The 13,294-nt window shown below is 31.9% G+C and overlaps 1 protein-coding gene across 1 annotated transcript in view; it reads left to right on the forward strand.

The window, feature by feature from the left end:
- The window catches only part of LOC118206016 (low density lipoprotein receptor adapter protein 1), a 134,946-nt gene that overhangs the window by 101,800 nt on the left and 19,852 nt on the right, over positions 1 to 13,294 (forward strand). The gene's annotated exons all lie outside the window — the stretch shown is intronic.

Raw genomic sequence — 13,294 nt, forward strand, 5'->3', positions numbered from 1 at the left:
AAAGATTTCCGGCATCATATTTTAATGGAGAAATACCTATTTTGACAGTTCCCGAATCCATTTTGACTATATTTTTCGTGGCGTCTGTATATATAGACGAAATAACGGACTATATTTTCCAAAACGGATTGTAAAATGGATTCAAAGTGCACTTTTTTGTAACGTCTGTATTTATGTATGTATCTCGCATAATTCAAAAACGATTACTCGTAAAATGTTGAAATTTCATCTATGGGACTGCCATAACATCTAGTTATGTACTCCTTTTTTATTGCAATTGACATTACCAAACGTATTTATAATATTAATATATATATATTTCCAAGCCCTTACCCGGCCTAGAAGTTTCTACCGGGCCTTTATTTTCGTAATCGTTGGTTGTAGTCATATACTTCCAGTTACATGTCCACAGTGTTTTAAATGACAAAAGCATTCATCTTCCCGCGATATCAAATTCAAAAAATAAAAAATTTCAGGCAAATAACGAAATCTAACTTTTAACAGTCGCTAGGTTTCTTTCTTTCTTTCTTTCTTTCTTTTTTTTTTTTTTTTTTTTTTTTTTTTTTACTTATATTTGGGAAAGTTTTATACTCGTTATGAAACAATGAATTCATAAGAAGTTTGATTCTCGCACGACAAAAATTGACCAGGTATTTAATTTCAAAATTTTCAGTTTTTGGTATTATTTTCAACTTGCCTTGAGGGATTAGCATAATTCGAGGAAATAAGATTAAATGAAGTGCAGAAAATAAAATGTGTATAATTTAATAGGCCGTACAAGGAAGTCATGTGCTGTCCTCATCAGATTATTTTTATTTTGATGAAGAATAGATTTGGGACATATATGATCAAATTTTACTAACACTTAGTTATGTATTAATTTTTATCCCATGTTCTTTGTTTTATAGCGATACGCGATTTATGCAAACTGTACGACAAACGGAATATTTTAAAACTAGGATGAGTAATCTCAGCCACGAAATTAATTAAACTTTTTCTAATTATTCTGCCACCTTGTTGTGGAATCCGCTTGCAGAGTAATAAGCGAGCTAGTGAAAGTTTGACGGATGTCCATCAGACATCATTCTGTGTTAAGAAGTTAGTTTAGGTGGCCCACCCGTTATGTGCTACCACCACTTCTGGCCTTAGTACTGGCGAAACCGAAATCGGCTTAATTTCTGTCGTACGTAATTTCGTACGTAATTTCTGTCGACAAATAGTTTTCTAAGTATTTTACATCATACAGTTAATTGTAAAAGAGTTGGTGTCCTTTGTGCTTTTGTAAAATTACAGAGTTAGCATTTTGAAATACAAAAAAAGGAAAGATAGGATTGTGTCTTTTTAATCTACAGCTTGCAAGAGTACTTTTTGAAGGTTTTGCTTTTCTCAGCGTACTCATACTGTTCATCTTTGCGAAGGTTATACATGGTATTTTAGTAAATGGGTAAATGATCTATCCGAAATTATAACATGTTGCTGATCCGGAACTAAATCGTAACCGTTCCTCTGTCATAAAAAAGAAGATTTTACCGCTCATTTATAATATTACTACCGGAAGTACCTCATGGCAGTTCAGTTGGAATGAGAGTAATGCGTCTAACAACAGAGAGAACGATACCGTTGTAATCCTTCTCTAATAAAGATGCAAAAAATACGATTGATGGTCATACATTTTTCAGTCTGATGCGATATGGAACTAACATAAAACATTTAGTCCCAGAAAAGAGTTGTTGAACGTTTGGTGACGATAGCTATAGTAATGACAGTTATTAGCGAACAAACACACACACAGACTTTCTTCTTTATATATATGTAATAATAAAATTCAATAGTCAAGAATACACTTAAAATTCTAACTGTATGTTCTTGTCATTTTTAATGGCGACGTTCTCTTATATGAAAGTACGTGGAGTTAAATCCACAGCCCCGTAGTCAAGTTGTTTTTCCCGCCTTTTCTACACGTACAGTTATAGAATGTTCTGGAAATATTTAAAGCGAACTGGATTGGCTGACGTCATTTCTTGGAAGCTCCGCCTTCCAAGAAAGGCTATAAAAGGACTCGCGAAAGAATATAGGGGCTTTTTGTTAAATGTCATGATGCAGTAAACTTCATATGAAAAGTTATTAGTAATTCTTTTTATTTACTCCGGATATCTGATTTTGTAACTGCTATTTCTCCTGAATAATAATAAATGGAGCCTGTTTTTTAAACTTATCGTCTGATAATTTAAGCTACGACTACATTTATGATTCTTCATAAATCTATTTATTCCGGACAAAAGCTAATACCCAGAAAAGAATTGTTGAACGTTTGGTGACGATAGCTATAGTAATGACCGAGTTATTAGCGAACAAGCACACACAGACTTTCTTCTTTATATATATATATATATATAGAGATGAACATATCTAACCAAAACGCAACCAGATGCATTTTGTGTGGGACATTGAATTATTTTAAGGTATGGCAGCGTTTTTTCCACGTTTATTTCACACTTTAAAACACCTCTTCTTCTTGGTAACTTTTAAATCACCTACACTAGGTTAACTAGCTTGACCTTTCTTTTATTTTTTCCCTTTATTTACTTATTCATTTTTTTTTTATTATTATTTATTATGGCCTGCATGAGGATCCACTCCTACTCTCGTGAACCAAAAAGCGCTGATCTAGGTCAAGGGATAACTGAAACTTTAACTGGGAATGGTAAAATACCATTATTTTTCTTTTATTTTTTATGATCGTGATTATCTCGATTAAAATTCCGGTGGAGATTTGCAAGAGCTGTTTGTGGCGCTATGGCCCGTTTGGTATCGAATGAAAAGATATCTTTTGTAACATCTAACCCATCGCTGAATAGAGTTTGTGTTTGTCCAGGAAGTATTTTTAGAAAGCAGATAAAGGTCATTGCTTCTTTTCAGCATGAAAACTATTCCATCTTGTTTTACAATGCTCAGTTAATAAGGCGTTGTTTCACGCCGTGAGGGTTATTTTCCCCTTCAACAACAAGCAGTATTATTATTAAGTTTGGGATAATTGGTACTTAGAGATTAAGTATTTACAGATCTTTAATTATATACAGTATTTAAGAACAACATGCTGGTGCTGGAAACCTCTTGTTAACTTTAGACATATGTTTAAAAGATTTATTTTGTGTTACACAATTTGGAAGTAATATTTGTCTTTCAATGCTCGTATACATAAACGAAACATGAGAATAAATTTGACATTACTCCATCGCTTGCCGATTGGTTCAGTCGAGCAGTTCGACTCCCGGCAAATGGACTGGCAATACAGAACTGCTCGTTATTTCCCCCTTACGTAACATGAATATGAAACAATTTTTTTAGAACAGGACTATCAATACTATATTTGAAATTTCAGAGCTATCAAATTGTATTTGGTGGGGATTTTTTTTTTTTTTTTTTTTTTTTTTTACTTTTATGAGATGAGACAACGTAGAAGCAAAGCAAGATAGGAACGTTTTAGACTGAATTGACGTTGTTGTGTTAATCATATTTCAACCTGATGACGTTGTTGTGTTAATCTTATACGGAATAAAGAATGTGCTTGATGGGTCCTAGACTTCGGGAGTAGCAACGCTAATTGTACGTAATCCATGCCAGCTTTTATCGAGGATGCCATGGGTATGAAATCTGAGGGTCTTGTACCTCTCATCTGTAACCAAAAAATTCCGAAATGTAACCCCACAGCTCAACGAGCGCCACCTAACGGCCGCCGGAATAAACACCAGCCAAAAAAATACACTCTAGCCTTCAGTCGATGTGCGGGAGTCATGAACTAAGCATGCTGTTTCCCCGAGATTTACTTTGTAACTTAAATGTGATATTATAACGCATTTAATTGTAATGTTTTATCTTCATTGTGTTTTGTTAATTAAAACTATTTAAAAAGGTCAAGTGAGTCTTTGTTTATGTTAGTTTTGGTTATAGAAAGAATTTTCCCACTGTGAGTTTTAAGTATCAGCACTTCGCAAAGACACTACAGTCAGAAATGCCGATGCGTTATCGGGGATATGAATCCGAGCTCAACTGCGTTATACCACAGCTTTATCCTTTTATTTAGATAACAAAAAAAAATATTTTTCCTTCTTTGTTATTTTATTTTTAGCCCAAAGGACGTTAGCCCAGAAGGGCTGTTAATTTCGCTTTAGCATTTTGCGTTGATTCATTATAAATCTCGGTTCACTTTTCAAACTGTTGCCACCAAATATTACAGCCCTGTATTATATTTAAAGAATTTAAATAATGAAAAATCTGCATAAATGCATGTATGTTTCTCGCATTGTGATAAAACAACGGTATCTAGAGCTATCCAATTTTGAATACGTAATCCTCCACCGAATATGGGCATCTGGAAGCCCTAATTTGGAATTTGTTTTATTATCTATTTCATATTTTGTCAGACATTAAAGAATTTTTGATTAACAAACTCAACGATTTCAAAGCAAGGAATGGCAACACTGTACAGAAAAAATAATTACCTTCAGCGCGCGAGACTGTGTATCGGAAATTCTAAATATATGCTCATTTTAAAGTTATTTTGTGATATTGCTAATGAATTGAATTTTATGGTTTAAGTGCGAAGACCATGATTTGTAATAAATAACAGTAACACACAAAACGTTAAAAAAACGCCCCTTTGTGCCTACTATAAAATCTGAAAGCTTTCGGATTTCTTTTAATAATTACAGCTGTTTTTAATTATTAATCCGCTAATATATCCTACGAGATATAAAGATAAATATGTTCCTTGAATTATTCCGAAGATTGAAATAGCACTAATATTCATCTGAGTTATTTTTAACTGATAGTTTACCTGCTTCATGATTATATCGAAGAGAAGCTATTGTTTAAAAATAACTGGAAGAATTGAATGCGACTGTAAATAAATACCATCTTTTTGTGACTCAACATAGTTATTATTGCCATCGCAAAGAAAAAATTTAATCAAAACTTTCAAGAGCACTTTTTTTTCCCATTTTATGTAAACAAAAAGCTATCTTAAAAGAGAAAAAAGAAAGCAATTCTCTGCCATTTCTGTACAAAGATTCTTTCGTGAGGTTTTAAAGCGGAAGTTAGTTTAAAGGACAAGTGGTTTTTTATATTCCTTTTTCCTTTGTTATTTGCTTTTCTTTCTCTTTTTTCTTTGTCTCAGACAATTAGGTTTGTTATGCGAAAACAGCTAGACATTGAAGGATGAACAAATTTTTGTGAATTTTTCTTTATAAAAATTTGGAAATTTTGTAAGCATAGCATGTATGTTCCATTATTCATTTTTTAAATTATGTACCACATATTTTTAAGAAATTCTAAACCAGATAAGAGAAGGAAAAGTGAACACGCAATTCAAAAATACCGGTAACCGATTTAAATTTCAGGAAATGTTCTATTATAAAAGCTGCTTTATGGGAAACTCACATTACATATATGCAATGTAAGGTAACCTTTGTTAAAAAAATTCTTTTAAATAAAATATAAAGTTTATCTATAAAGTTCTAAAAGAAACAAAATTTAATGCAGAAAGTTTCATTTCGCAAAGAATATGAATTGCAAAATAAAAACAAATTAAGCAACATTTATACTAGCTTTATCCTAGGGCAGGAAAAAATAAATTTCAATCTTCTTCACTGGTATCTTCCATAATAACAGTCATTCAATATTATATGCTTGCAAATTATTATAGTATGTTACTTTAAAATAGGCATTTCAAGGTCGTAGCGACCCTCCTCTCAATTACGATCGTAACGTGTATCATCATCCTCACAGAAGAAACTAAGGAATTTAAAAGTATTAGAGGATTCGTCCTTTTTCCGCAGCAGTCTTTGCCACAATTGTTAGTCATAGTTTGAATGGAAGAAATGCCCTTAAAACTCCTATTTTAAAGTAACAGATTATAGTTAACTTTTGGAAATTCCTGAACATTCATTCTCTATCTCATTTTCAAAAGTTGATTTGGAAATAATGATGATAATAATAATAAAATTTAAAAAAATCTGAAAGCTTTCAGATTTTATATTACTCCCAAAGGGACCTTTTTTTTTAGCGTTTTGTGTGTTACCTTTATGTATTAAATATCATGTTCTCCGCACTTAAACCATAAAATTAAATTCAACAACAATATCACAAAATATTCAAAAAGAGTATAAGCTTAGAATTTCCGATACACAGTCTCGCGTGCTGGTGATAAAAATGTTTTTTGTTACCTTTATGTATTAAACATCATGTTCTCCGCACTTAAACCATAAAATTAAATTCAACAACAATATCACAAAATATTCAAAAAGAGTATAAGCTTAGAATTTCCGATACACAGTCTCGCGTGCTGGTGATAAAAATGTTTTTTTTTTTTTTTTCCTTCAGTTTTGTTATTTCTCACTTTGAAATGAGTTTGTTAATCAAAAATTCGTTAAAGTTTTACAAAATATTGTAAAGCTTGAGCTTTTACGACTATTTGATTTGGGAGACGAAAATTATTAAAAACTGCGTGCCATTGTTACTGATATAATAAGAGAGAATTAATTTATTTTTCTATCGAAATTTTTTATGTGGGTTCAGTATCTGATCAGACTGAAAAATGTATCGTATTTTTTGCATTGTTATTAGAAAAGGATTACAGCGGTATCTTTCTCTCTGTTGTTAAATGTTCTCTAATCTATAATCTATAATCTGCCTTGGGGAACTTCCGCTAGTTGTAAATAAATTCTGCAAAGCAGAAAATATGCACTTTAATCTTAAAGGCTATTTATAATGATATACGTCTTTTGCAGCCTCCCATTATGAACTGTAACATATGTAGTAAAATCAAGATTAATTTTTTTTTAATATAGTCTTTTTTTTATTCTTCTGTGAAATAGCTGACCGAAAGTAAATAAAGTAATATTATGAATTTTTGCTGTGTTACAAACTATGCCATTTTTCAAAAATGTGTAGTTATCAAAGCTGCTTTTCATTTAATAATATCATACAAAGACCACTGGCAGTCGATTAATAATTTCGTAAATGTCTTCATTCACGTTTCAACAAGACGTTGCGTGCCGGAAGAAACATTTTCTTATTTTAAGAGCATAATTTATTACATCGTTGGACACGATCTGGGGGCAACATGGATTAAAACGTGAGCTTAACAACTTTTTTCCTCTTACGAAATAACTTATAATATATTTCATTGTATTTGAAATACTATTAATACAGCATAACATATTGGTCCAAATGTGAGACGATATATTTCCCTTTAAAATACCATTCTGATAAATGCGCATTTCTTATCCTGTTTTATACTCATGCTCAAAACTTGAACATTATGCCGAATTTCTGAAAAACTAATGGACAGATTTCAATCAGTTTTGGTATTTATATACATTTATACTAATTTGTTCAAGTTACTAAATTCCATTATTTTTTCTCGTATTAGAAGAGAATTGTTGTATCAAATCAAAAAATACTTAAAGTGTATATTGTACAATATTTTATACTTTATTCACGTAAATAGTTATCACTTTTATAAATTAAGTTTTAATTACCATTTAATTTCATAAACTTTCAAGACTTTTCTGTTTTTTCTAAAGCTTTAGTTTGGAAAGCACTAGTTAAAAATGGTTTATATTTTACTAGAACTAAAATTACTTCTTTACAACATAAAGAAAATTGCCATGCTGTATTAGGCAGTGGGTCCTCCAGAAGGAATGTGGTTAGTGACGCTTATTGCTGTGCTGAAGGGGCAGGGCTGGAATCCTGAAGAAGGCCATGAATGTAAATTGTCTGTCCCTTCATAGGAAGCTACAGTGGCCCACCTGTTTGCTGCCTCCATAGTAAAGTGACCACCGCTTCCTGCTTTAACAGTTGCCAACGCCTATAATGGCTAGTGCTGCCGCTGGAAAAAAATTGCTAGAACACCCGTTAGCATCATATGCTTAATAAAAAAATCTAAATAATACATTAGTATGTTAATTAATTTATTAATTATTGTGATTCTGTGATTTAAATTTTAACTTTTAGAAAATGAAAATTGTTTTATAAAATGGCAACAAATGCAAATGTCCTTTACTATGAGTGGGAATCTCCGAGCCAATTTATTTGAGTTTAAATAATTTTCTTGTAGTGGCGGTGGTAATGGTGTGGTGTATTTAATTATGGCAAAGCACACCAGGGCTATCTGCCTAAGGGAAGGGATGCCTTCGTGGAGGACTTTCTAAGGGAAACTGGCTCGTATACACGTTACACATGGGGAAAACCACGAAAACACAAATGCAGCCAGCCCGTTCGCGGGATTCGAACCTCGGACCGAACTACCAGAGACTTTCAGCGACCGAACTACCGCTCGGCCGCTGGTGGGCCCACTCTTGTAGTGGCAAAGAAATCAGTTTCTCAATAAAGATAATTGTCTTCGAAATTTAATCAAACCTGACTGTAGCAAAGCGTTCTGCTCGGAGAAAACTGCGATATGATTTGAATGGATTAAATTTACGATATGATTTTCAAATCGACAAAACAAAACAGTTCGGAACATAAATTTCTTTAAGCACATTATTCATTTTAAACCATTCAGAAAAGTATTATAGAAACTTTTTAGGGTAACCAACATGAAGGAATAACTGTTAACTGAAAGCGTACTTTTTTTTAATTTCAATTATTCAATTTATTTCGAAACATACTGATATGAAATAAAATTTATAAAGGAATTTTCATCAATGAAACTGGGTTTTTGAAAATTCTGATACGATTTTATCAAGGTAATATTATAATTTACTAAATAGTTATTTAAAAATTTATAAAGTGAAATATACAATCTATACTATTAAAATCTGGGTGCGTTTGTCTGTCTGTCTGTTTGTTTGTTTGTGGCATTATCTCCTCCGGCTTTGGCTGCAGCCTGTTCATCTGGAGGATTTGCCCGCTAGTAATAGCACTAAAATATGATCGATAAATTCCAGCTTGAAATTTCCGAATGCTTTCAAAATATTGTCATTGATCTTTTAATATGTTTCACAAACAATAATCACTTAACACATGGACTGTATTCCTTTACTTTTATTTCATTACACTAATTATAAATAAGATGTCAGCGATGCGAAATAATTGATACAAAATAAGCGAGCCATTCTACATGGCTGTCACAAACACAATTCTATCAATCAATTATCTTGTTGCCACACACAAAGTTCAAAACTAAAGGAAAAAAAACAAAAGAAATTTACGCTGTTTGCAACAATAAAATGAAGCAAACGATACTCACATAAACAGTCATTATTCCTTTCAGTTAACAAGCACGTATATGAGAGCGCATGAAGTACAAAGAATTTATTGTAGCAATAAACCATAGTCTTAATTTAAGCTATTAACGATAGGTTTATTCGTAATATCTCAAAATCAAAAAGATTACAACCTTCTCATAGATTTAAAAATTGCTGTGAACGTAGTCCTTTCATGCAACTCAAATTTAGGAATCCATCCAGTTTTCTTTTATTATCTGATAAAAAAATGCCCATAAATAAAATGTTTGGTCAACCGTAAGTCCTTTCTTGGTCATTACCAAAAACTTCCATGCGCAAGACTTGGCTCTTCCTCCATCTTTCAAATAGACGTTTTACTCTTTTCTGTAACGTTTATAAAAAATGCTAACGCATAATCAAGAATTCCGCTGTCATAGCTAAACATCTAATCGCTTCATTACAACCGTTTTTCTGATTAGTTTCGAAATTCTAACCAGATAGCATTTCAAAATTAATTTCATTGGTAAAAAAAATTAAGGCGAATCTTTTGACGACAGAGATAGATGTTAGCTTGAAAAGGCTAAGTTTAATTCCCTATTACGCTTAGTACACCGTGGGCTATTAAGATTGATCGTGCTTGGATGCTTTTACGTCTCCTGAGCATTGATTGCCTGCTGGATCACGCAACAGTGATTGATTAGTTTATTCTCCAGAGAATTGCGGGTATCCATGAGCAGTTGACTTATAAGGAGGTCAAAAGAAATACTTTGGATCGATGGAATTCTTGTAAATGCTACTAAAACATAACGTAAATCTGTAAATAACAGCGAATGTTAAAAATGCTATTGATGTAGGGTGAGTCAAAAAACGTTTTCTGACACAACAAGCTCTCAGATGTTTTTTGAAAGAATAATTATTGCGTTTAAATTAAACGAAATGCTTTTCTTACTTGCCGTGTCTTAAAGTTACATAAAATTTAAAAATCTTCAAAATTAATTTCAATTTAAAAAAAAAAGTTTAATTTTATACTTGAATTTACTTGCTTATTTCTCAAAAGACTTCATTAGTTCTTTCCTTTTAGAACTTTAATTCTTAAATGTTAATTTCTAAGGGTACCACCCTTATTGGTATTTCTTTTTACTTTTGGTTTTGACTTTTACCCTTGCCTGCATGAATGACGAAACACGAATTGAATGATTGGAGTGTTAGGTTTGGAGGCAACTTCGCCTTGATAAGTCTGTCTCCTGCTTACTCTACTCAACAGTCATTCACTTATGCATTTTAAAAAATTGTTTGGTTTAATTTTAATTTTAATTTGCTAAATTAGTGAATTTATTTTCATGGATTGGTTTTGCACTTGATTTGCTTATGCTTCTGAATTTAAATGATATTGTAGATTAGTTCGAGAATTAAATCTTTTATATGTTTACACATTTTTTTAAAAATTATTTTGGCTTTTTTTCTTTTGGCTTTTAATTTGCTTTTTTACTTTTATACGTGTTTGTTAAAATTAAAATTAAAATTTGTTTAAATTTAAATTTCATTCCTTGCAGCAATGGCGCAAAGAATAGTTAACTAAATTTGTATTTAAATTAAATTTATTTAATTAAATTCAATTTATTCTTATAAATAAATATTAAAATATACACTTCTTGTGTACAAATAAGAACGTAGTGTTACAAAACTATTCTAGGGCACACAAAGGCATCTACACAAAGGTCTCTAAAAATTTATTTAATAATGTAGTTGGCCCTTCTTTTTATGACTGCATTGCGTTTCCAAGGCGTGGATTTTAGAAGATTTTGGTAGCGTTCCCCTTTTTGTTTTAGTCCAAAGGGGCATCCCTGAAGGACTATTCTTTTCGTTTTGCGATTTTGCGTTGAATCATTATAAAAGTCCGTTTCAGTTTTCAAACTGTTGCCACCCAATCTTAGAGTCCTGCATTATATTTGAAGAAACTAAATAATGAAAAATCTGCATAAATGTATGTCTATTTCTCGCATTGTAATAAAACAACGCTACATAGAGTCATCAAATTATGAATGACGTAATCCTCCTACGAATATGGGCATGTGGAAGACCAAATTTGAAATTTGGAATTTGTTTTATGATCGATTTCTTATTTTGTAAAACTTTAACGAATTTTTTAGTAACAAACTCAACGATTTGAAAGCGAGCAATGGCAACACTCTACGGGGGGGGGGGAATTCTTTATCTCCAGCGCGCGGAACTGTGTATCGGAAATTCTAAAGATAGGCTCATTTTAAAATTATTTTACGACATTGCTACTGAATTCAGTTTTATGGTTTAAGTGTAAAAAACAGGATATTTAAAATAAAAAAAGGTCACACACAAAACGTTAAAAAACACCCTTTTGTACGTAATGTAAAATCTGAAACCTTTCAGAATTTTTTCCACCCTCCATCTTGTGGGTGCATTTCTTTTCTGAGTTCATTTCTGGTAAAAATTCCGAATTTATTGATTTTCTCTTGCAAATGATCTTAAATATCCCAGATCATCTCCAGATCCCAGTTATGTTTTATTGACAGAGTAAAATTCTTCAAATTGAAATTAAGTATTGGTTTTTTTTGCAGTACATTTTGCTTTTAATCAATACCGAACGTAAGTAGTCATCCACTTCCATTTACAAATACAACCGAATTTTTAAAACCTCGAGGCTTGTAATGCATGCAGGTTTTAGGTACTCGTAATCATGCGCTTTAATTTGATGTACTGACAAATATTTTTCTTCTAACTATTCGACCAAAACAACTATATTTTCATAAAATATTTCGAACAGTTTCTACCATGCTAAATATCTAAATTCAATTTGACTTCAGTTATTTGAAGACTGCAAATAACATATCTAATGATCCCACTTTCCTTCGCGTTCAGCAAAACTCTTTGAATGCCTTGTTCATGGTTTGATTTCAATCAAATTTGTTTTACTATATTTTAAAGTTATATTATGAAAAGTGTATTTTTTATTCAATAGTTCAGCTGCTTCTCCTTCAGGCTTTTAACAATTCATATAATACGTTACAAGTTTGCTCACGTCAAAATAAATCTTAGAATTTCTTCGATCATGTCAGTAAAGTAGTAATAACTAAAGGTAACACACAAGACATTAAAAAAACACCCCTTTGGACGTAATTTAAAATCTGAAACCTTTCAGATTTTTATTTATTTATTTATTCATTTTCTTCTTATTTCTTCTTTTTGCTTGTCATAATAATGTGCATTTATTTTTTACATCTTTTCTTTCGGCCAGGCTCATTCTCATTAAATTAAATAATTTCGCCTCATAATAAGTCTAATCATTAATTTGTTGGAACATACTTGGGACGTTTTGTTAGAAATTCATCTGCCTTTGAGAAAATCCCAAACAGCTTTAAAATTGTGCACTGCGCGCTTTATTTTTTGAATCCAGTGTATGTTACATCTAAGGAAAACTGGCTCGAGGAAAAGAATATCGTGGCTTACGGAAATAGAATAATTTGATAAATAAGATTATTTCGAAATTGCATTCAAAATTGTCAGGAATTCTGATGGTGTTATCAGGACTTGTATTCCTCTTTACTTGCTTTGGAAACATGAACTGTCTTGACTCGGAACAGGGAGCTTACTCAAGCTATGTTCAATAAATTGTGAAGTAGACAATACACACTGGAAGGGTATACTAAACCCTTTATTTTTCTATCTTTAGAGATTTCCGGACTTCGGAATACAGAGACCAACCACTTGTGGTCTGAACGTAAGAATATAAAAATACTAACTAAAAACTCTAACTAAAACTAACATTGGATTAATATACAAGTGCCTAACTTCAAGATTGGCCGTTATTAAAAAAAAATCCGTATGTAGTACAGAGAGCTGCTAAAACTAAGATACGTTTAAAATTATCAAAAGGATTAAACCTCTGGCCTTGAAGGCAACCAGCAAACGAGTAAAACTACATGGCCAGTGGCCTGCTTCTAATAACTCCTTCCTCTCTCTTGCTTGGCAAAAAACGACAACTTAAGTACTTGGCGTTAGCAACACAAATTTGCATAAATAAGTTAAAG

This window comes from Stegodyphus dumicola, chromosome 2, assembly GCF_044657685.1.
Source record: "Stegodyphus dumicola isolate Sdum_Otavi_A_Nest chromosome 2, ASM4465768v1".
Classification (NCBI taxonomy): Eukaryota; Metazoa; Arthropoda; class Arachnida; order Araneae; family Eresidae; genus Stegodyphus; species Stegodyphus dumicola.